The sequence below is a fragment of the Triticum dicoccoides genome, chromosome 4B (assembly GCF_002162155.2).
Source record: "Triticum dicoccoides isolate Atlit2015 ecotype Zavitan chromosome 4B, WEW_v2.0, whole genome shotgun sequence".
NCBI classification, from domain to species: Eukaryota; Viridiplantae; Streptophyta; class Magnoliopsida; order Poales; family Poaceae; genus Triticum; species Triticum dicoccoides.
The window spans coordinates 516,921,478-516,942,370 of record NC_041387.1 but is presented as its reverse complement, the minus strand read 5'-3'; positions in this window follow the sequence as shown (position 1 = coordinate 516,942,370).

The following is a 20,893-nucleotide window of genomic DNA, read 5'->3' as shown; positions in this document are numbered from 1 at the left end:
ATGTCCATGATGGTTAGCACTTCGTAGCTTGCTATGGCAGTGAGTGAGTGAGAGTGTGAGTCGGACCAAGGTGATGAGTACACGAGCCGCAGTTTGTAATTGTGTATGCATGCATGGATGGATTAAGAATGCATGAGAGCCAAGCTAGTCTCCCACTTCAAATCAAGTAGTGAAGTCTAAACACTCTTATATTTTTTCACGGAGCGAGTACCAGTAGAAGAAAACGATGGCGCTCTGAACATCTTGGGCTGATTAAGGTTGAGCCGATGCACTCGGGTCTGAACATCTTGGCAGAAGCCAAAAGGTACTCTGAACATACATGCAGTGTCATGTTTCACTAGGGTGATGGTACGACGACGGGACGAGATTATAATAATTATAAGATGTTGTAGACTTTCGGTAAGCACATGGCAATTATCAAATACAAGACCCCGTGCGCCACGCCATTATTATGTATCATCATGGAGCGCAACTATGCTACATGTGCTCTGTTTTACCGGCTAGGTGTGACTTAGCTTGCAAGATAGATGTAACGGCTACTCAATACTCATGCGCCTTTTTTGGAACGGTGAAGTACTGAAAATGAACCCACAATGCCGCACCCGTCAGATTAAGCTATTCCATTATATAAAAGTTTAGTGAATAGCATAAAACTACCACTTTTTCGGTTAGGGTTCTAAGAAGTTATTAGATTTTGTTTGTCACTGATAACTACAAAAAATATGGTGGCTATTTCAAAAAAAAAAAAACCTCACGTTGTTAACATTTTAACTCATATTCTGATAGAGGTGGCCCGCCAGTAGGGACACGTGCGCACGGACATTACATCAAAAATCTCAAATCATAGGTTGCAACATTTCCTTTCAATTTAGCACCAGATCTAAGAATTACATCGTCGGGCATAGCCCGCGCGTGCAACGGCGGCGGCGGAGGCACTCCTTCCTCTCGCGGGCCATAGGGTGACACGGGGCGCCTTGGCCCGAGGGTGTGACCCCGATCTGGACTGCAGCGGCACCGATCTGGTTCATGACGGACCAGATCTGGACTACGACGGTGAGGCGGCCGTCCGATGTCCCAAAGGCGGCCGTGGTGGCAATGTTGGTGTTGCTCCTCCCGATCTAGGGCGGAGGGCCTTGGATCCGAGGCGGTGGCCCCTAAGATGGCCTCCCTGTTCAATGACGTGGCGGGGCGGGTGGGCTGCCGAGGATCGGGTCGGGTGGCCGGCGATCCACCGGTGGGTTGGTGCCATGGTTTGTTGCCTCGGTGGCCAACGGCGTTGAGATGCTTGCTCCTACAATCCTTGGTTCGTTCACTCCGTCTTAACGGACATGGTCGCGATGCTTGCCGGTCACCGGATGGGGCGGAGCAGGAGGTGAGGATTCGGATTGGGATAATTCTCTGGTTGACTCCTGCCAGCCGCGACGGCGACGACACCCGAGGGTGTCGTTTCTCTTCCTGGAGACGTCGTTCGGGTTCGCTGCACCTTTTCCCATTCCACAGTCTCTCTAGTGAAAACCCTAGGGCGGCGACGGTGCTCATGGTGTCGTGTCCTTCTTGAAGGCGCTGTCGTGAGAGCTAAGTGGTGGTGGGCACGGCTTGGGTTCGTGGGCAGCTGCAGTTGGCGTGCCCCTCTTCCTCCAGGGGGCATCTGCTTCGAGGGAAACTCTGGATCTGGGTCTCCTAGATCGGATGATGATGGAAACTATGGTGCTATTCTCCCTTCCGAGGGCATCGGTTTGGAGCAGGTGCTGTTTGGAAGGGCCCAGAGGCGGAGCGGGGTTTCATCTTCCGCATCAATGATGGCGGATCTTGGCGGCATGGCGCGGTGGAGTCTCGGCGTCCGATGTGGGTTGACAGACTCGCGCAGGAGGAAGGCGTTGTCTGGCGTCGTGGTGGCGTTGACGGCAAGCCTGGCAAGGTTCATGCGTCAGTTCATGATCTGAAGATGGATATGTGGAAGACGGCGGCGGGCGCCTCTGAGAGGGCGCCAGACCGGTGTGTGACCCAGACCCGACATTGTGTCTTGGTTGGAGCCTCCGACTTTAGATGTTAGGCTTTGGTGCGAAGTTTGTTTGGTATTCGGCTCGGATTTTCAGCACACCTTCATCAAGTGGATAGGAGTAGCGGCAGATATTGTCGAGACGGTGGCTTTAGACTTACTGATGTATTACTTTGTAAGGTCTTTGTGAATAATTAATAAAGGGTCATTCTCCTTTTCAAAAAAATCTATGCTTTTTCTGAACCCATGCATTCGGTAGCAAATGTAACGGAATATGTCTGAACATGTTTCAGTGATATGTTTTGAATGTGATATGTTTGAGCCCATTAGTGATATGTTTTGAATGTGATGCATTATTATGAGACCCTTTACTGATATGTTTATGAATAGCTGCAGTCATGTTCATGTTAACAATGTGTTATGTGTTTGTTGTCAGTTAGGCATTGTCAATTGTTATGTAATTATGCAGTTGCAATTGGAGGGTGGAGGTGCGAACTATGGTGTTCTTGAGTGGATTGACAAGCTTTGGCATGTTATTCTTCAGAATTGTGTATCAAAGTTGTGGGGAAATGTTTCATGAGCAAAATTGTGGAAGGTCACTGACAAGCAGGCATTTGAGAAACAGTTAGGCAAGCTTAGGAGAATGAGAAACTGTGCAATGAGTATACCAAGCTTGTGGATGATGTTTCCAATATGATTGATTAGCAAGACGGGAAGGTGGATGATACGTCTCCAACGTGTCTATAATTTTTTATTGTTTCATGCTATTATAGTATCAATCTTGGATGTTTAGTATGCAATTATATATATATATATATATATATATATATATATATATATATATATATATATATATCATTTTTTGGGACTAACCTATTAACCTAGTGTCGAGTGCCCAGTTGCTATTTTTTTGCTTGTTTTTGGTTCTTCAGGAAATCAATATCAAACAGAGTCCAAATGGAGAAAAAACTTTGGATTAATTTTTTCTGGACTAAATGGGACCCTAGAAGGTTCGGGAGAAGACCTGACGAGACACGAGGAGCGACAAGCTCGGGAGGGGCTCCCCAGGGAGGCGCGCCCCCCAGGCTTGTGGGCCCCTCGTGGCACCTCTTGACCTAATTTTGCCTCTATAAATTCTCAAATATTCCCCACACATCAGAGAGCCACCCGAAATACTTTTTTGCCGCTACAAATTTCTGTTCTCGTGAGATCTCATCTAGAGGTCTTTTTCGGCACTCTGTCGGAGGGGAAATCGACCACAGAGGGTCTCTACATCAATCTTGTTGCCCTTCCAATGATGTGTGAGTAGTTTACCACACACCTACGGGTCCATAGCTAGTAGCTAGATGACTTCTTCTCTCTCTTTGATCTTCAATACAATGTTCTCCTCGATGTTCTTGGAGATCTATTCGATGTAATCCTTTTTTATGGTGTGTTTGCTGCGATCTGATGAATTGTGAGTTTATGATCACATTATCCATGGATATTATTTGAGTCTTCTCTGAACTCTTTTATACATAATTATATAGCTTTGTATTTCTCTCCGATCTATTGATTTGGTTTGGCCAACTTGATTGATTTATCTTGCAATGGGAGATGTGCTTTGTGATGGGTTTCATCTTGCGGTGATCTATATCCCAGTGACAGAAGGGGACAAGACACATATTTGTATTTTTCCATTAAGGGTAAAACTATGGGGTTTATTCATACCGATTGAGTTTACTTTGTCTACATCATGTCATCTTGCTTAAGGCGTTACTCCGTTCTTTATGAGCTTAATAGTCTAGATGCATGCTGGATAGCGGTCGATGTGTGGAGTAATAGTAGTAGATGCAGGCAGGAGTCGGTCCACTTGTCTCGGACGTGATGCCTATATAAATGATCATTACCTTGGATATCGTCAAGATTATTCGCTTTTCTATCAATTGCCCAACAGTAATTTGTTTACCCACCCGTACGCTATGTTCAAGAGAGAAGCTCCTAGTGAAAACTATGGTCAAAACTATGGCCTCGGGGTCTATTTTAACCATATATAAAAATCCAAAAATACCTTGCCAATTTAGTTACCTTTATTTTTATTTTGTGTTTGTGATTATCTATTTATCACTATGAGATTTGATCCTTGCAATTAACCGCCAAGGGATTAACAACCCCTTGTTTGTGTTGGGTGCAAGTATTTGTTATTTTATGTGTAGGATTGATAACCTTGGTTCTTAACTGAGGGAAATACTTATCTCTACTGTACTGCACCATCCCTTTCTCTTCGAGGAAATCCTAATGCAACTCACAAGTAGCAGGAAGAATTTCTGGCGCCGTTGCCGGGGAGACATCATGTACATTTATCAAGTACCATCACATAAACTTTCATCTCCTTCTATTTACATTATTTTCCATTTGCCTCTTGTTTTCATCTCCCCCACTTCTAAAATATTTTCACAAAAACACAATAATAATTTCCAATTTTCCTTTTGCTTGTTTGCTTGCTTGAAGTTGTTATCATGGCTGATTTTGTTGTTGAGAAAAGTGAGGATGGTAAAACTCCTAAAGTTGAAATTCCTACAAATTTGGATGTTAAAACTTTTGTGATGAGGCATGGGAATATCATAGGAAAAAGTGTTATCAAAGAATTCTTTAATTGCACAGGAACTTTGGTTTGTGATGATATTCCTATTCTTAAAAGAACAAAAAGATTATGCCAAAGCCATTTCTACACTAGTTCCTAAACTTGAGAGAAGATTTATTCACACCTATCCTACTTTGAAAAGATTGTTTTATGAGTTGCCAGTTATAAACAATAATAAGGCTAAAAAGATAGCTACCCTTGTCCTCATGAATGAATTTGATTATATAGTGCGAGAAGCTAGAGAGATCTTTGATTTTTACAATATGAAAAATGAAAAGCCGGTGATAGATGAGATCTTATAAAATGAAGATTACTTGTTGAGATATTTATTTCACAATGATCATGCTTTTGATGAGAATACCAAAAAGGAAGTCCCTCTAAACATAATCAAACAAGTTTTCAATGGTACTAATAAACAGTATTCCTGGATTGTAAAATGGAACCAAGAAGGATTTGAGGATAATTAGCTTAATAATGCTAAAATTTCAATTGATGAAGTGTTCCATATTGTTTTTGAAAAATCTCCTGATAAAAACACATCTCTAGATGGGAAGAAGAAAGATGACAACACTTGAAACTATGTGTTACGCATAGCTAGGGGCGGAAAACAATAACGCTTGTTGGGAGACAATCCAATAGTTATCTTATTTTTTCTTGTTCTTTTCCTGTTTTTTGGTGCGCACACAATTATGCTACTGTTATGGTTGTGTTTTTGTGTTTAAATTAGTGTTTGTGCCAAGTAAAGACTTTGGGATGATTTGGATGATAGTTGCTTTGATTACGTGGAAAAACAGAAACGTTTGCGCCCAGTAGCAGAATTGTTGAGATTTACCGGAGCGTGGTAAAATTTTGAATTTTTTATACATGATTAATATACAAATGTCCCACGGTTTCCTAATTTTTTAGAATTTTTGGAGTTAAGAAAGTATGGTCGTTGTTCGAATCATTACAGACTACTCTATTTTTGACATATTCTGTTTTCGTTGCCTTGTTGGCTTATTTTGATGAATCTATGGATTGTATCGAGGGTATAAGCCATGGTGAAGTACCTAAGATAAGTACCTAAAGTGGTGATTTGCTTGTTATACTAATGGATCTCATGACGGTTTTTGTTGAGTTTTGTGTGTTGAAGTTTTCAAGTTTTGAGTGAGATCATGATGGATGAAGGAATAAGGAGTGGCAAGAGTCTAAGCTTGGGGATGCCCGAGGCAACCCAAGATAATATTCAAGGACTCCCAAGCAATATTTTGGGTACCATCAGATATTCATGTCAAAGGAAGATGAGGAAAAGACCTCATTCATCACCCCATGTGGCACATACTGCTTTATGCGCGTGCCTTTCGGGTTGAAGAGTGTCGGGTCCACTTTTGCAAGAGCAGTCCAAATTGGTTTCGAGCCACAATTGCACAGGAACATCGAAGCTTATATGGATGACATTGTGGTCAAGACCAAAGACAGATCAACCCTCATCTAGGATTTGGAAGAGACATTTGCTAATTTGCGCAAGATCAATTTGAAGCTAAACCCGGAGAAGTGTGTGTTTGGTGTTCCCTCGGGCAAGCTGCTTGGTTTCTTTATGTCACACCGCAGGATCAAGGCCAACCCAGATAAGATCGAGGCCATTGAGCATATCCGAGCACCCAAGATAGTTAAGGATGTGAGGCGTTTGACAGGGTGAAGTGATACATCTCTAACGTATCTACTTTTCCAAACACTTTTGTCCTTGTTTTGGACTCTAACTTGCATGATTTGAATGGAACTAACCCGGACTAACGTTGTTTTCAGCATAATTGCCATGGTGTCATTTTTGTGTAGAAATAAAAGTTCGCGGAATGACCTGAAACTCCACGGAGTCACGTTTTGGGATTAATAAAAAAATATTGGCGAAAGAATCAATAGAGGGGGCCCACACCCCGTCCACGAGGGTGTAGGGCATGCCCACCCCCCTGGGGCGCGCTTCCCTGCCTCGTGGGTCCCCTGGACCTCCACCGACCTCAACTCCAACTCTATATATTCATGTTTGGGGAGGAAAAAATCAGAGAGAAGGATTCATCGCGTTTTACGATACGAAGCCGCCACCAAGCCCTATTCTTCCTTGGGAGGGCTGATCTGGAGTCCGTTCGGGGCTCCGGAGAGGGGAATCCATCGCCATCATCATCATCAACCATCCTCCATCACCAATTTCATGATGCTCACCGCCGTGTGTGAGTAATCCCATCATAGGCTTGCTGGACGGTGATGGGTTGGATGAGATTTACCATGTAAACGAGTTAGTTTTGTTAGGGTTTGATCCCTGGTATCCATTATGTTCTAAGATTGATGTTGCTATGACTTTTCCATGCTTAATGCTTGTCACTAGGGCTCGGGTGCCATGATTTCATATCTGAACCTATTATGTTTTCATGAATATATGTGAGTTCTTGATCCTATCTTGCAAGTTATAGTCACCTACTACGTGTTATGATCCGGCAAACCCCGGAGTGACAATAGTCGGGACACTTCTCGATGTTGACCGTAGTTTGAGGAGTTCATGTATTCACTAAGTGCTAATGCTTTGGTCTAGTATTCTATTAAAAGGAGGCCTTAATATCCCTTAGTTTCCAATAGGACCCCGCTGCCACGGGAGGGTAGGACAAAAGATGTCATGCAAGTTCTTTTCCATAAGCACGTATGATTATATTCAGAATACATGCCTACATTACATTGATGAACTAGAGCTAGTTCTATGTCACCCTATGTTATAACTGTTGCATGATGAATTGCATCCGACATAATTATCCATCATCGATCCATTTCCTACGAGCTTTTCACATATTGATCTTTGCTAAGTTACTTCTCCGTTGCCACTGTTACGATTGCTACAAAACTGCTATTGTTACTTTTGCCACCGTTACCATTATTTCCATACTACTCTGCTACTAAATACTTTGCTGCAAATATTAAGTCTTTCGGGTGTGGTTGAATTAACAATTCAGCTGCTCATACTTGAGAATATTCTCTGGCTCCCCTTGTGTCGAATCAATAAATTTGGGTTGAATACTCTACCCTCGAAAACTACTGCGATCCCCTATGCTTGCGGGTTATCAAGACATTTTTCTGGCGCCGTTGCCGGGGAGCATAGCTCTATTCTTTGAGTCAGTTGGGATTTATATCTGTTGATCACTATGAGGAATTTTAAAGATCAAAGAACCAAGATTTTGCCGTCAACTATGATGGGAGGTAAGAAACTGCCATCTAGCTCTGCACTTGATTCACCTACTGTTTTAGGTAAACTTGTGACACCTGCACCTGCTATTGATTATGATATGTTGCATGTTATTAATGATGCCACTTCTTCTATGCATGATGCTTATGATGATACTATTTCTCTGCTTGATAATAATGTGCCATTAGGTGAATTTCTTGATGACCAACTTGCTAGGGTTAGAGAGAATGAAATTATTGAAACTGATGATATTAATAAAAGTGATGATGAAGATTCTCCCCCTAGATATGAATTGCCTGTTGTACCTGAGGGTTATGTTATGGATGAAGAAACTACTAGTGCTTGCAATGATAGATACGATCTTAAGAAACTGTTAGCTAAGTTGAAATAAAAGTCTTTGAACACGAGAATGAAATATGACCCTACTTTTGCTACTTCACCTATCTGTGTTACTGATAAGGATTGTGAATTGTCTATCGATCCCGAGTTAATCTCTTTGATTGAATCTGATCCTTTCTATGGCTGTGAATCTGAAACTGTTGTAGCACATCTTACTAAGCTAAATGATATAGCCACCCTATTTACTCATGAGGAAAAAATGTGCTATTACTATATTCTTAAATTGTTTACTTTCTCATTAAAGGGTGATGCTAAAATATCGTTTAATTCTCTTGCTCCTGGTTATGTGCGTAGTCCCCAGGATATGATTTTCTACTTCTCTGCAAAAAAAATCCCGCTCATAAGAAACAAGCTGTAACGCCCCGAGACCGACGCTTCAGAAGACTTCCAGCTACTCCGAGTTTTGTCGTGTGATTTGTTTTGTTTGTGCATTCATCATGTCATGTCTTGCATTGCATCATGTCATCATGCCATCATATCATTAATTTTTAAAACTCAACTAAATAAATTGTATGGATCTTTGATCCATTTAAATCGAGGGAAGGGTGACTTCTCTTTATAACATACCCTCCCGATATTTAGGGAGATATTATAAAATATTCCATTGTTTTGGAATCACCCATGAACCCACTTGCATATTAAATCCCTTGGCCTTTTCTTCTTCAAGTTTTGGCTCTCTAACCTTGCCAATAATTCTTTTGCCATTTTCCGGAGCTCCACAAAAAAATCCGAACATTTTTGGACCTTCCTTTTATCAAGTCCTAGTTTAAACCCATTTGAAATAAATTCAAATGAGTTTGAATTTACATCTTTCAATCATGCCTCTTCCTATTTTCTTGGAACAAGTGTATTTTTGTGAGTTCGGGAAAATAATCCCCATGTCCAAATTCTTTCCCTAACCCTCTCTTCTTTTCTTCTCTCTAATTCTTTTCTGCTAAAGAATATGAGGGAGAGAGAGAGCCAGCCAGGCCTCTGGCCACTTCTTTCTCCACCTAAGCCGGCCCAAGGCCCATTCGTGCAGCTAGCCCAGCCCACTTAAACCCCCTCCTAACCCTAGCCCGCACACGCAGCGCCCGACCCCTTCTCCCCTCGCGCCGCCAGAACCCTTCGCGCGAGCGTCCCTCTTCCCGATCCCGCATCGTGCCTGATCCCCTCACTCGCTCGATCCCTCCTCCTTCCCTCACGCACGCCCGCATCGCTCCAGGAAGGTGCTCCCCGCGCCTTCGCCTCCCCTTCTCCTGCTCCTCAGAAACGCCACCAGGCCATCGTCCCGCGCCCAAGCTCCTCCGCCCCGAGCTCCGTTCACACTGCCGATTGCTCGGATCCGGCGCCGGCCGACCGGATCCACCCGACTTCACTGTTCTTGGCGCTGTCGGAACCATGCTTCAGGTCCCCGCCACCAAGCTCTGTCGCTGTTGGCCTCGACATCCTCCCTCGCGCGGCTCCTTCCCTGCCTCCACCGCGATCCCACCATGGCGCCCGTAGCCGTCGTCCTCCATGCCGAGCAGGAGCTGCGCTGCCTCGACTCCTGGTCCGGCCGCCACGACCCGCTTCTCCGCCGCCGCGCCATCGTCTTCAGGCACTCGAGCACGAGCTCATCCGCGCCCCGCCTCCTCTTCTCTGTGTTCGCGCGCCCGCAGCGCTCGACCTCCTTCCACGCGCCATGTCCGCCTCGCCTCCTCTGCTCTGCCCGTACCAAGCCTCTGCACCTTCCCGTCGGCCAACTCCGGCGGCCCTCCATCGCCGCCTGAAGCCCCCATGTCCGCAAACCCTACTGCCGGCGCATGCTGCCAGTTCGTTCTATCCCTTTTGAACACTATCAACCGAAGCCTTTTTGTGATGTTCTTTCTTGGATCCCGTCAAGACCGCCTCGAGTTCGACTATGACGTGCACGACTACATTCGATGTGGATTTCGTCAAGTACCCCTTCGGATGCGCCTAGTTCGACTACATGGTCCGCCAAGTTCCTCTACCGATGACTCGAACGCCTACGAACGTGTACAACTACCGTCGCCGTGTACAACTACTTCCACTACTTCCACGACGTCCGTGAACCACTACCGTCGCCCCAAAGATGTTGGATTCGTCAAGTACCTCTCCAAGACGAACGTGTACAACTACTTCCTCTACGACCGCCACGAGAACATCTACTTCCCCTACTTCGCTCCGACTCGAACCGCTCCAAAAACGCACGCTTCAAAGGTATAATCCCGAGATGACGGCCGCCCGTGTATGAATGTGTGTTGTATGAGATGCACCCTATGTTTGGACCGTGTCCGAATTGTTCCTTGCACGTTCGCTGCAAGCCATGCCACCGTCCCGTGGGAACCCGGTAGTCGGGAGCACCCCACCATCTTGCATGACTCGCTCACGTCACGCCTCCTTTTGCACCGGTATCTCCGTGAGCTACCGGAACCGATATGTTGCCGTGGCATCATTTTCGGATATGTTGCCATGGCATCATTTTTGAATATGTTGCCGTGGCATCATTTTCGGATATGTTGTCGTGGCACCATTTTTTTTTTGCCGCCGTGGCACCTTTTTCCTTCCGCCATGGCGACAAATGCCTCGTATCAACATGCTCATGTCCACTTTTCACAAACTTGCATAAAACTTGTGCATGTCATCCGCATCATGATAACAACATTTAAATGCTTAAAATTGTGTTTGCATTAAATTGCTAAATGACATATGGGGTTTTTCAAGAATTGTTGTTTCTTGCTTCCGGCCTCATTTAAATTGCCTAGCTAGGTAGTTTAATTATGCTTCACCCCTTGCCATGTTTAATAACATTTAATATTGTTGTACCTAAATGAGAGAGAACTAAATAATTGTTGTGGTGTTCCGTCAATATGCAACTCGTTGCATATTGAGCTCCACTTAACTTGTAGTGTTGTTTTTGCATATTGCCATGCCATGCCTCATTAAACTGGACATGCATCATACTTGATTGTGCATCATGCCATGTTTATGCTTGTGTGTTTACCATGTTGTTTGCTTCTTTCCGGTTTGCTTCTCTCGTTAGCTTCGGTTTCGTTCCGGAGTTGTGAGGATTCGTTCGACTACGTTCGTTTTTCTTCTTCATGGACTCGTTCTTCTTCCTTGCAGGATTTCAGGCAAGATGACCATTACCCTTGATATCACTTCTATCTTTGCTTGCTAGTTGCTCCGTTCTATCGCTGTGCTGCGCTACCTATCACTTGTTTACCATGCCTCCCATATTGCCATGTCAGCCTCTAACCTTTTCACCCTTCCTAGCAAACCGTTGCTTGGCTATGTTACCGCTTTGCTCAGCCCCTCTTATAGCATTGTTAGTTGCAGGTGAAGTTGAAGATTGCTCCATGATGTACAGGATTATGTTGGGATATCACAATATCTCTTATTTAATTAATGCATCTATATACTTGGTAAAGGGTGGAAGACTCGGCCTTATGCCTGGTGTTTTGTTCCACTCTTGCCGCCCTAGTTTCCGTCATACCGGTGTTATGTTCCCGGATGTTGCGTTCCTTACGCGGTTGGGTGATTTATGGGACCCCCTTGACAGTTCGCTTTGAATAAAACTCCTCCAGCAAGGCCCAACCTTGGTTTTACCATTTGCCACCTAAGCCTTTTTCCCTTGGGTTCTGCAGACTCAAGGGTCATCTTTATTTTAACCCCCCCCCGGGCCAGTGCTCCTTCGAGTGTTGGTCCAAACTGAGTAGACTGCAGGGCCACCTCGGGGAAACTTGAGGGCTGGTTTTACTCGTAGGATGTCTCATCCGGTGTGCCCTGAGAACGAGATATGTGCAGCTCCTATCGGGATTTGTCGGCACATCGGGCGGCTTTGCTGGTCTTGTTTTACCATTGTCGAAATATTTTGTGAACCGGGATTCCGAGGCTGATCGGGTCTTCCCAGGAGAAGGTATATCCTTCGTTGACCGTGAGAGCTTGTGATGAGCTAAGTTGGGACACCCCTGCAGGGTATATTATCTTTCGAAAGCCGTGCCCGCGGTTATGAGGCAGATGGGAATTTGTTAATGTCCTGTTGTAGATAACTTGACACTTGACCTCTCTAAAATGCATCAACAGCGTGTGTAGCCATGATGGTCTCTTTTCGGCGGAGTCCGGGAAGTGAACACGGTTTTGGGTTATGTTTGACGCAAGTAGGAGTTCAGGATCACTTCTTGATCATTGCTAGTTCACGACCGTTCCATTTGCTCTCTTCTCGCTCTTATTTGCGTATGTTAGCCACCATATTTGCTTAGTGCTTGCTGCAACTCCACCTCATTACCACTTCCTACCCATAAGCTTAAATAGTCTTGATCTCGTGGGTTTTGAGATTGCTGAGTCCTCGTGACTCACCAGATACTATCACAACAGTTACAAGTGCCGATGATACCAGTATAGGTGATGCAACCGAGCTCAAATGGGAGCTCAACGAAGATCTTAGTTGTTGCTATGTTTTGTTTCTTGTTGATCAGGAGTGGAGCCCAGTTGGGACGATCAGGGATCTAGCAGTTGGGTTATCTTCTTTTCTTTTGGCTTCGTCCGTAGTCGGACTATGTGTGTACTCTGAATGATATATGATTTATTTATGTTTATTGTGTGAAGTGGCGATTGTAAGCCAACTCTTTATCCCATTCTTATTCATTACATGGGATTGTGTGAAGATGACCCTTCTTGCAACAAAACCACAATGCGGTTATGCCTCTAAGTCGTGCTTCGACATGTGGAAGATATAGCCGCATCGTGGGTGTTACAAGTTGGTATCAGAGCCTCGACCGACCATAGGAGCCCCCTTGATTGTTGGCCGTTGTTGAGTCTAGAAGAAAACTATTTTGAGTCTTAGGATTATATATATCGGAGAGTAGGATTCTTTTTACTCCTCAGCCCCCTTCGTCGCTCTGGTGAGGACTCTTGACATAGATGTTTTGTCTTTCCTCTCCTCAAATTTCACTAATTTTTTTAGGATCACGCGGGTATCTTGGAATCGTTCCGATGGTTTTGTGACGAGAACATTGTTCTTGGTGCCTCCTGTCTATTATGTGGCTTTGACTCGGGGAGTTGAGCTCCGAGGTGTTGTCGTCACAATTTTATCGTTGCAGTTCTGGAATACCTGAGTTTTGCCGACATGGAAAATCTCTTTTATGCAGTTGTTGGTGAGATAACCTCGACGTCACCCAGTACTGGGGAGTTCGGGAGTATTGCCATAACTCGTATAACGGATGCTTTTCGAAGGTTGAGGTACACGACTTCCGAAGGTTTCTTGGTTATGTGTTGACGGATGGATACAGCTTGGATGTAGGAATTGTTAGTTTGGGTGAGTTATATTGCTTCCCCTGTATCCCCAACACCAGATTGCATAACCAGAAAGTTTCGGGGGTTTTATAGGTGGGAATTCAAGTAGCTCCTAGAATATCTTTTCGACAGATGCATGATATGAGATTGGGGTTCGATGTCTAGTGGTCCGCCTTTCCATGGTCGTTTTTATAATGGTCTCGTTGTGTCTTAAAGAACCCTTGGCTATGCTGGTTCGGGGACACTTCATATGTCATGTGCACTGCCTTGTACATGATGGTGCTGTACAATCGTGCCCGTGGGCACCACCATGAAAACTTCAGACGAAATCTCTATCATATGTTTGTTCCGGCTTATTCTGCAAGCCAAATCCTTTGTTTTGTTTCATTTGTGGTATTCGAGTTGCTTCGAAGTCAAATGTTGAATCCATACCTTCCCTAAGCGGTGTTCTCATATTGCTATGTGAATACTTAATCCTTCTTGATCATTGAGGTTGTCATGTTAATTCTTTTCCTACCGGTGCACTTCTCTTCGAGATGATCCCATCATTCTCCCCATCCGCAAGATCAATTCTAAGTTTTCTCAATGGTGTTAGTTTCGTTCATCCCAAGTTGTCTTTGTTTCCCCACCCTCCCACCCTTAACTTCAAGGACTCAGATTTCTTAATCGGGTATCCATTTTATTGATGAGAAGTCTCTCCATTCCTTTTCGTCAATGTTATTATCCAGTGATTCTCAAGAAGATACTAATGGAGCTTCAAGTTTATTATTCTTCGTTCTCTTTTCTTCTTCGGTGGATTCAATTCAAGCTTTCAGTGTTGATCATATTCCTTTCCTCGTGTCAACTGCTTTGTCATGTTTGGTGCACCTCTTAATTACTGACCTTCCTCTATTTCTTCTCCGGAGTGCTTAAGATTATCTCAGAAGATTCAAGTTTCTATTCTTAATCCTTCCAAGTTATTTCGAGGTTGTTATCTCATTCAAGTCATTTAATTAAACCGGCGCAATCCCCCCCTTTCAATCAATCGTTCAACGGTGTTTTCCTTTTGAGTGGGCCCTAACCCACAGGTCTTTTCCCAGGATCTTACCTGACTCTTCTAATTTTCCAGGAGTCATTCCCGATTTCTTTTCAAAGTTTGACGTAAGAATGAATCTCATCAGTCAGATGTTTTCCAAGATCGATTTCAAATTATTTTTCAGTGTTGGCTCAACCTCTTTGTTTTCCATTCTTCCGGAGTGTCTCAACAATTCATAGTGGTGTTTCCCCATCGTCATTCTCAACATTTGAAGACCAAAGAAGGATTTCTCCTAAATCTTGGTCCGTTCTCTTGAAGATTTGTGGTTCTAGCTTGATGCCATCCTCTCATAATTGTTTTCGATTGTGAGAATTCTTTTCACCCATCCGGAGCAATTCAAGAGTCTTTTCAGATTGATTCTCCGGAGCCAATCATCTCAAAATTATTCATTCTCAGCTTTCAACTCTCGTTCTTGAATTCTTCCGGTGCATCGTCCAAATATCCTCTAATCAGTTCACGATCTCTTTGTTCTCATGTATCTAAATCCCCTCAAGCATCTTCATTCATTTTTCCAATTCTTCCCGGTGAATTGTGCCTTTGCTACTTTCATTTTCAATTCGTACGGTGGTTCGCTCAAGATTCCTTTTCTCTTGTTATCATATCAATTCATTCGTTCTTTTGTTGTTTCAATCCTACCAGTGGTTGTTGAAGACCTTCTCAAGTTTGCACTATATCTCTCTTAATCCTTTCTACGAGAATAAGTAGTATGCCAAATCCATTGCTTGTCATCAATTTAAATTGGTGAAGGATGCGCATAACGTAATTCTTATTATTGTTTCATCCAAGTGATCTAGTTTCTTCTTTTCAGAGTTGTTCATCATATCTCATTCTCGGTTTCATGTATTTCATCTGTTCTTTTCCGGAGTTCCAAGTTTTCTGCATTATCTTGTCGCGAAGCTCCATCTAAATCATTGCAAGGCTTCACCTTGTGTTTTCAACTTCTCTTTCTTTCTATCATCCTTTTATTACCGGAGTTCTTCATGGAGGCTCTACATGGTGGTTCGTCAAGGATTCTTTTCATTCTTCAATTGTTCTTCAAGTTTTCTCTCGAAGTTAAGATCCACCAAGCTATACTCTAAGATAAACATGGTGCCCAACACATGTTTTTTTTCTTTCTGAGGAGTTCAAGTATTCTTCTTCTTGCATTTCGAAGTGCTAATTCTTCCTACCTTATCTTTTGAGATGGTGTTATGTCACTCTTGACAATTTTCCTTCATGTTTCATGATTCATATGTTGTCAAGAATGAGGTATTTTAAATCCATATCTCTTCGTTGGAGTTATCTTGTGTCATATTTCACCTAAAGCCTTCCCTAAGGAATGTTGCTCTTTGTGGTGCTTATCAATGATCCAAGTTTTCTCCTATCCTCTCGGCGAAGCAGTTTTCATCTCTTCATTGATCTCAAGCAATCAATTGTTTCCATTAGTGGCCGGTTTTCACCTCATGATTTTGAGATGTTTGCCATAAGCCCACAACAAGCTTATCCTTTCGTTGTTGATAATCCAACAACTCCGTTCTAGCTTTTCCAGTAAGCGTGCTCTTTCAAGATCAAGTTTTCCTCCGTTCATTCCATTCCATTCTTACATTTCTTCCGGAGGCATTGTGATGTTGCTCTCTTCACTCATCTTCTCGAATTGAGGATCGTGTTCTTTTCATGCTTATCCATTTAACCCGAGTGTTGTGTCATCTCTTCAAGTTCTTTTTCATCTTATCAAGTTTTGCCTCTCTTTTCAACCTGAGTGCTGTCTGAAATCCTTCTTACCCCTTGTGCCATTCTTTCAATAGTTCCGGAGGCAGTATGTTGTTGATTTCATCACGTATCGTCCCATCTTCTCAAGTTCATGTTCAATTCCTTCCATTTACAGTCGGAGTGCTATCTGAATTTGTTCTTCCTTGTTCCTTGTTTATCTCGTTTCAACCAGAGTGGTTTCAATTCCTTCTTGTCCATTGTTCTCGTCATTCATTGCTATGCAACCTCCAAGGTTCACGTGGTGTTCCTTGTTTCTATTTTCTATCATAGTGCTCTCAATTGTGTTCAACTCTGTTGTGTTCTTTCTTTCAACTTTTCAACCTCTCAAGGTTCTTTGGTTTCACTTATTTGTCGCAGAAGCAACTTAGCTTTACCTCTTCTCTTCCTCTTCCGTTTCTCTTCGGTGCCATCCTAAATCTCGGGACGAGATCCTCTTGTAGTGGTGGAGTGTTGTAACGCCCCGAGACCGACGGTTCAGAAGACTTCCAGCTACTCCGAGTTTTGTCGTGTGATTTGTTTTGTTTGTGCATTCATCATGTCATCTCTTGCATTGCATCATGTCATCATGCCATCATATCATTAATTTTTAAAACTCAACTAAATAAATTGTATGGATCTTCGATCCATTTAAATTGAGGGAAGGGTGACTTCTCTTTATAACATACCCTCCCGATATTTAGGGAGATATTATAAAATATTCCATTGTTTTGGAATCACCCATGAACCCACTTGCATATTAAATCCCTTGGCCTTTTCTTCTTCAAGTTTTAGCTCTCTAACCTTGCCAATAATTCTTTTGCCATTTTCCGGAGTTCCACAAAAAAATCCGAACATTTTTGGACCTTCCTTTTATCAAGTCCTAGTTCAAACCCATTTGAAATAAATTCAAATGAGTTTGAATTTACATCTTTCAGTCATGCCTCTTTCTATTTTCTTGGAAGAAGTGTATTTTTGCGAGTTCGGGAAAATAATCCCCATGTCCAAATTCTTTCCCTAACCCTCTCTTCTTTTCTTCTCTCTAATTCTTTTCTGCTAAAGAATATGAGGGAGAGAGAGAGCCCAGCCAGGCCTCTGGCCACTTCTTACTCCACCTAAGCCGGCCCAAGGCCCATTCGTGCAGCTAGCCCAGCCCACTTAAACCCCCTCCTAACCCTAGCCCGCACACGCAGCGCCCGACCCCTTCTCCCCTCGCGCCGCCAGAACCCTTCGCGCGAGCATCCCTCTTCCCGATCTCGCATCGTGCCTGATCCCCTCACTCGCTCGATCCCTCCTCCTTCCCTCACGCACGCCCGCATCGCTCCAGGAAGGTGCTCCCCGCGCCTTCGCCTCCCCTTCTCCTGCTCCTCAGAAACGCCACCAGGCCATCGTCCCGCGCCCAAGCTCCGTTCGCGCTGCCGATTGCTCGGATCCGGCACCGGCCGACCGGATCCACCCGGCTTCACTGTTCTTGGCGCTGTCGGAGCCATGCTTCAGGTCCCTGCCGCCAAGCTCTGTCGCCGCCGGCCTCGACCTCCTCCCTCACGCGGCTCCTTCCCTGCCTCCACCGCGAGCCCACCATGGCGCCCGCAGCCGTCGTCCTCCACGCCGAGCAGGAGCTGCGCCGCCTCGACTCCTGGTCCGGCTGCCACCGCCCGCTTCTCCGCCGCCGCGCCATCGTCTTCAGGCACTCGAGCATGAGATCGTCCGCACCCCGCCTCCTCTTCTCTGTGTTCGCGCGCCCGCAGCGCTCGGCCTCCTTCCACGCACCATGTCCGCCTCGCCTCCTCTGCTCTGCCCGTACCAAGCCTCTGCACCTTCCTGTCGGCCAACTCCGGCGGCCCTCCATCGCCGCCCGAAGCCCCCATGTCCGCAAACCCTACTGCCGGTGCATGCTGCCAGTTCGTTCTATCCCTTTTGAACACTGTCAACCGAAGCCTTTTTGTGATGTTCTATCTTGGATCCCGTCAAGACCGCCTCGAGTTCGACTACGACGTGCACGACTACATTCGATGTGGATTTCGTCAAGTACCCTTTCGGATGCGCCTAGTTCGACTACATGGTCCGCCAAGTTCTTCTACCGATGACTCGAACGCCTACGAACGTGTACAACTACCGTCGCCGTGTACAACTACTTCCACCACTTCCACGACGTCTGTGAACCACTACCGTCACCCCGAAGATGTTGGATTCGTCAAGTACCTCTCCGAGATAAACGTGTATAACTATTTCCTCTACGATCGCCACGAGAACGTCTACTTCCCCTACTTCGCTCCGACTCGAACCGCTCCAAAAACGCAAGCTTGAAAGGTATAATCCCGAGATGACGACCGCCCGTGTATGAATGTGTGTTGTATGAGATGCACCCTATGTTTGGACCGTGTCCGAATTGTTCCTTGCACGTTCGCCGCAAGCCATGCCACTGTCCCGTGGGAACCCGGTAGTCGGGAGCACCCCACCATCTTGCATGACTCGCTCACGTCACGCCTCCTTTTGCACCGGTATCTCCGTGAGCTACCGGAATCGATATGTTGCCGTGGTATCATTTTCGGATATGTTGCCGTGGCACCATTTTTGTTTAGCCGCCGTGGCACCTTTTTCCTTCCGCCATGGCGACAAATGCCTCGTATCAACATGCTCATGTCCACTTTTTCACAAACTTGCATAAAACTTGTGCATGTCATCCGCATCATGATAACAACATTTAAATGCTTAAAATTGTGTTTGCATTAAATTGCTAAATGACATATGGGGTTTTTCCGGAATTGTTGTTTCTTGCTTCCGGCCTCATTTAAATTGCCTAGCTAGGTAGTTTAATTATGCTTCACCCCTTGCCATGTTTAGTAACATTTAATATTGTTGTACCTAAACGAGAGAGAACTAAATAATTGTTGTGGTGTTCCGTCAATATGCAACTCGTTGCATATTGAGCTCCACTTAACTTGTAGTGTTGTTTTTGCATATTGCCATGCCATGCCTCATTAAACCGGACATGCATCATACTTGATTGTGCATCATGCCATGTTTATGCTTGTGTGTTTACCATGTTGTTTGCTTCTTTCCGGTTTGCTTCTCTCGTTAGCTTCGGTTTCGTTCCGGAGTTGTGAGGATTCGTTCGACTACGTTCATTTTTCTTCTTCATGGACTCGTTCTTCTTCCTTCCGGGATTTCAGGCAAGATGACCATTACCCTTGATATCACTTCTATCTTTGCTTGCTAGTTGCTCCGTTCTATCGCTGTGCTGCGCTACCTATCACTTGTTTACCATGCCTCCCATATTGCCATGTCAGCCTCTAACCTTTTCACCCTTCCTAGCAAACCGTTGCTTGGCTATGTTACCGCTTTGCTCAGCCCCTCTTATAGCATTGTTAGTTGCAGGTGGAGTTGAAGATTGCTCCATGATGTACATGATTATGTTGGGATATCACAATATCTCTTATTTAATTAATGCATCTATATATTTGGTAAAGGGTGGAAGACTCGGCCTTATGCCTGGTGTTTTGTTCCACTCTTGCCGCCCTAGTTTCCGTCATACCGGTGTTATGTTCCCGGATTTTGCGTTCGTTACGCGGTTGGGTGATTTATTGGACCCCCTTGATAGTTCGCTTTGAATAAAACTCCTCCAGCAAGGCCCAACCTTGGTTTTACCATTTGCCACCTAAGCCTTTTTCCCTTGGGTTCTGCAGACTCAAGGGTCATCTTTATTTTAACCCCCCCGGGCCAGTGCTCCTTCGAGTGTTGGTCCGAACTGAGTAGACTGCGGGGCCACCCCGGGGAAACTTGAGGGCTGGTTTTACTCGTAGGATGTCTCATCCGGTGTGCCCTGAGAACGAGATATGTGTAGCTCCTATCGGGATTTGTCGGCACATCGGGCGGCTTTGCTGGTCTTGTTTTACCATTGTTGAAATGTTTTGCGAACCGGGATTCCAAGGCTGATCGGGTCTTCCCGGGAGAAGGTATATCCTTCGTTGACCGTGAGAGCTTGTGATGGGCTAAGTTGGGAGACCCCTGCAGGGTATATTATCTTTCGAAAGCCGTGCCCGCGGTTATGAGGCAGATGGGAATTTGTTAATGTCCGGTTGTAGATAACTTGACACTTGACCTCTCTAAAATGCATCAACAGCGTGTGTAGCCATGATGGTCTCTTTTCGGCGGAGTCCGGGAAGTGAACACGGTTTTGGGTTATGTTTGACGCAAGTAGGAGTTCAGGATCACTTCTTGATCATTGCTAGTTCACGACCGTTCCATTTGCTCTCTTCTCGCTCTTATTTGCGTATGTTAGCCACCATATTTGCTTAGTGCTTGCTGCAACTCCACCTCATTACCACTTCCTACCCATAAGCTTAAATAGTCTTGATCTCGCGGGTTTTGAGATTGCTGAGTCCTCGTGACTCACCAGATACTATCACAACAGTTACAAGTGCCGATGATACCAGTACAGGTGATGCAACCGAGCTCAAATGGGAGCTCAACGAAGATCTTAGTTGTTGCTATGTTTTGTTTCTTGTTGATCAGGAGTGGAGCCCAGTTGGGACGATCAGGGATCTAGCAGTTGGGTTATCTTCTTTTCTTTTGGCTTCGTCCGTAGTC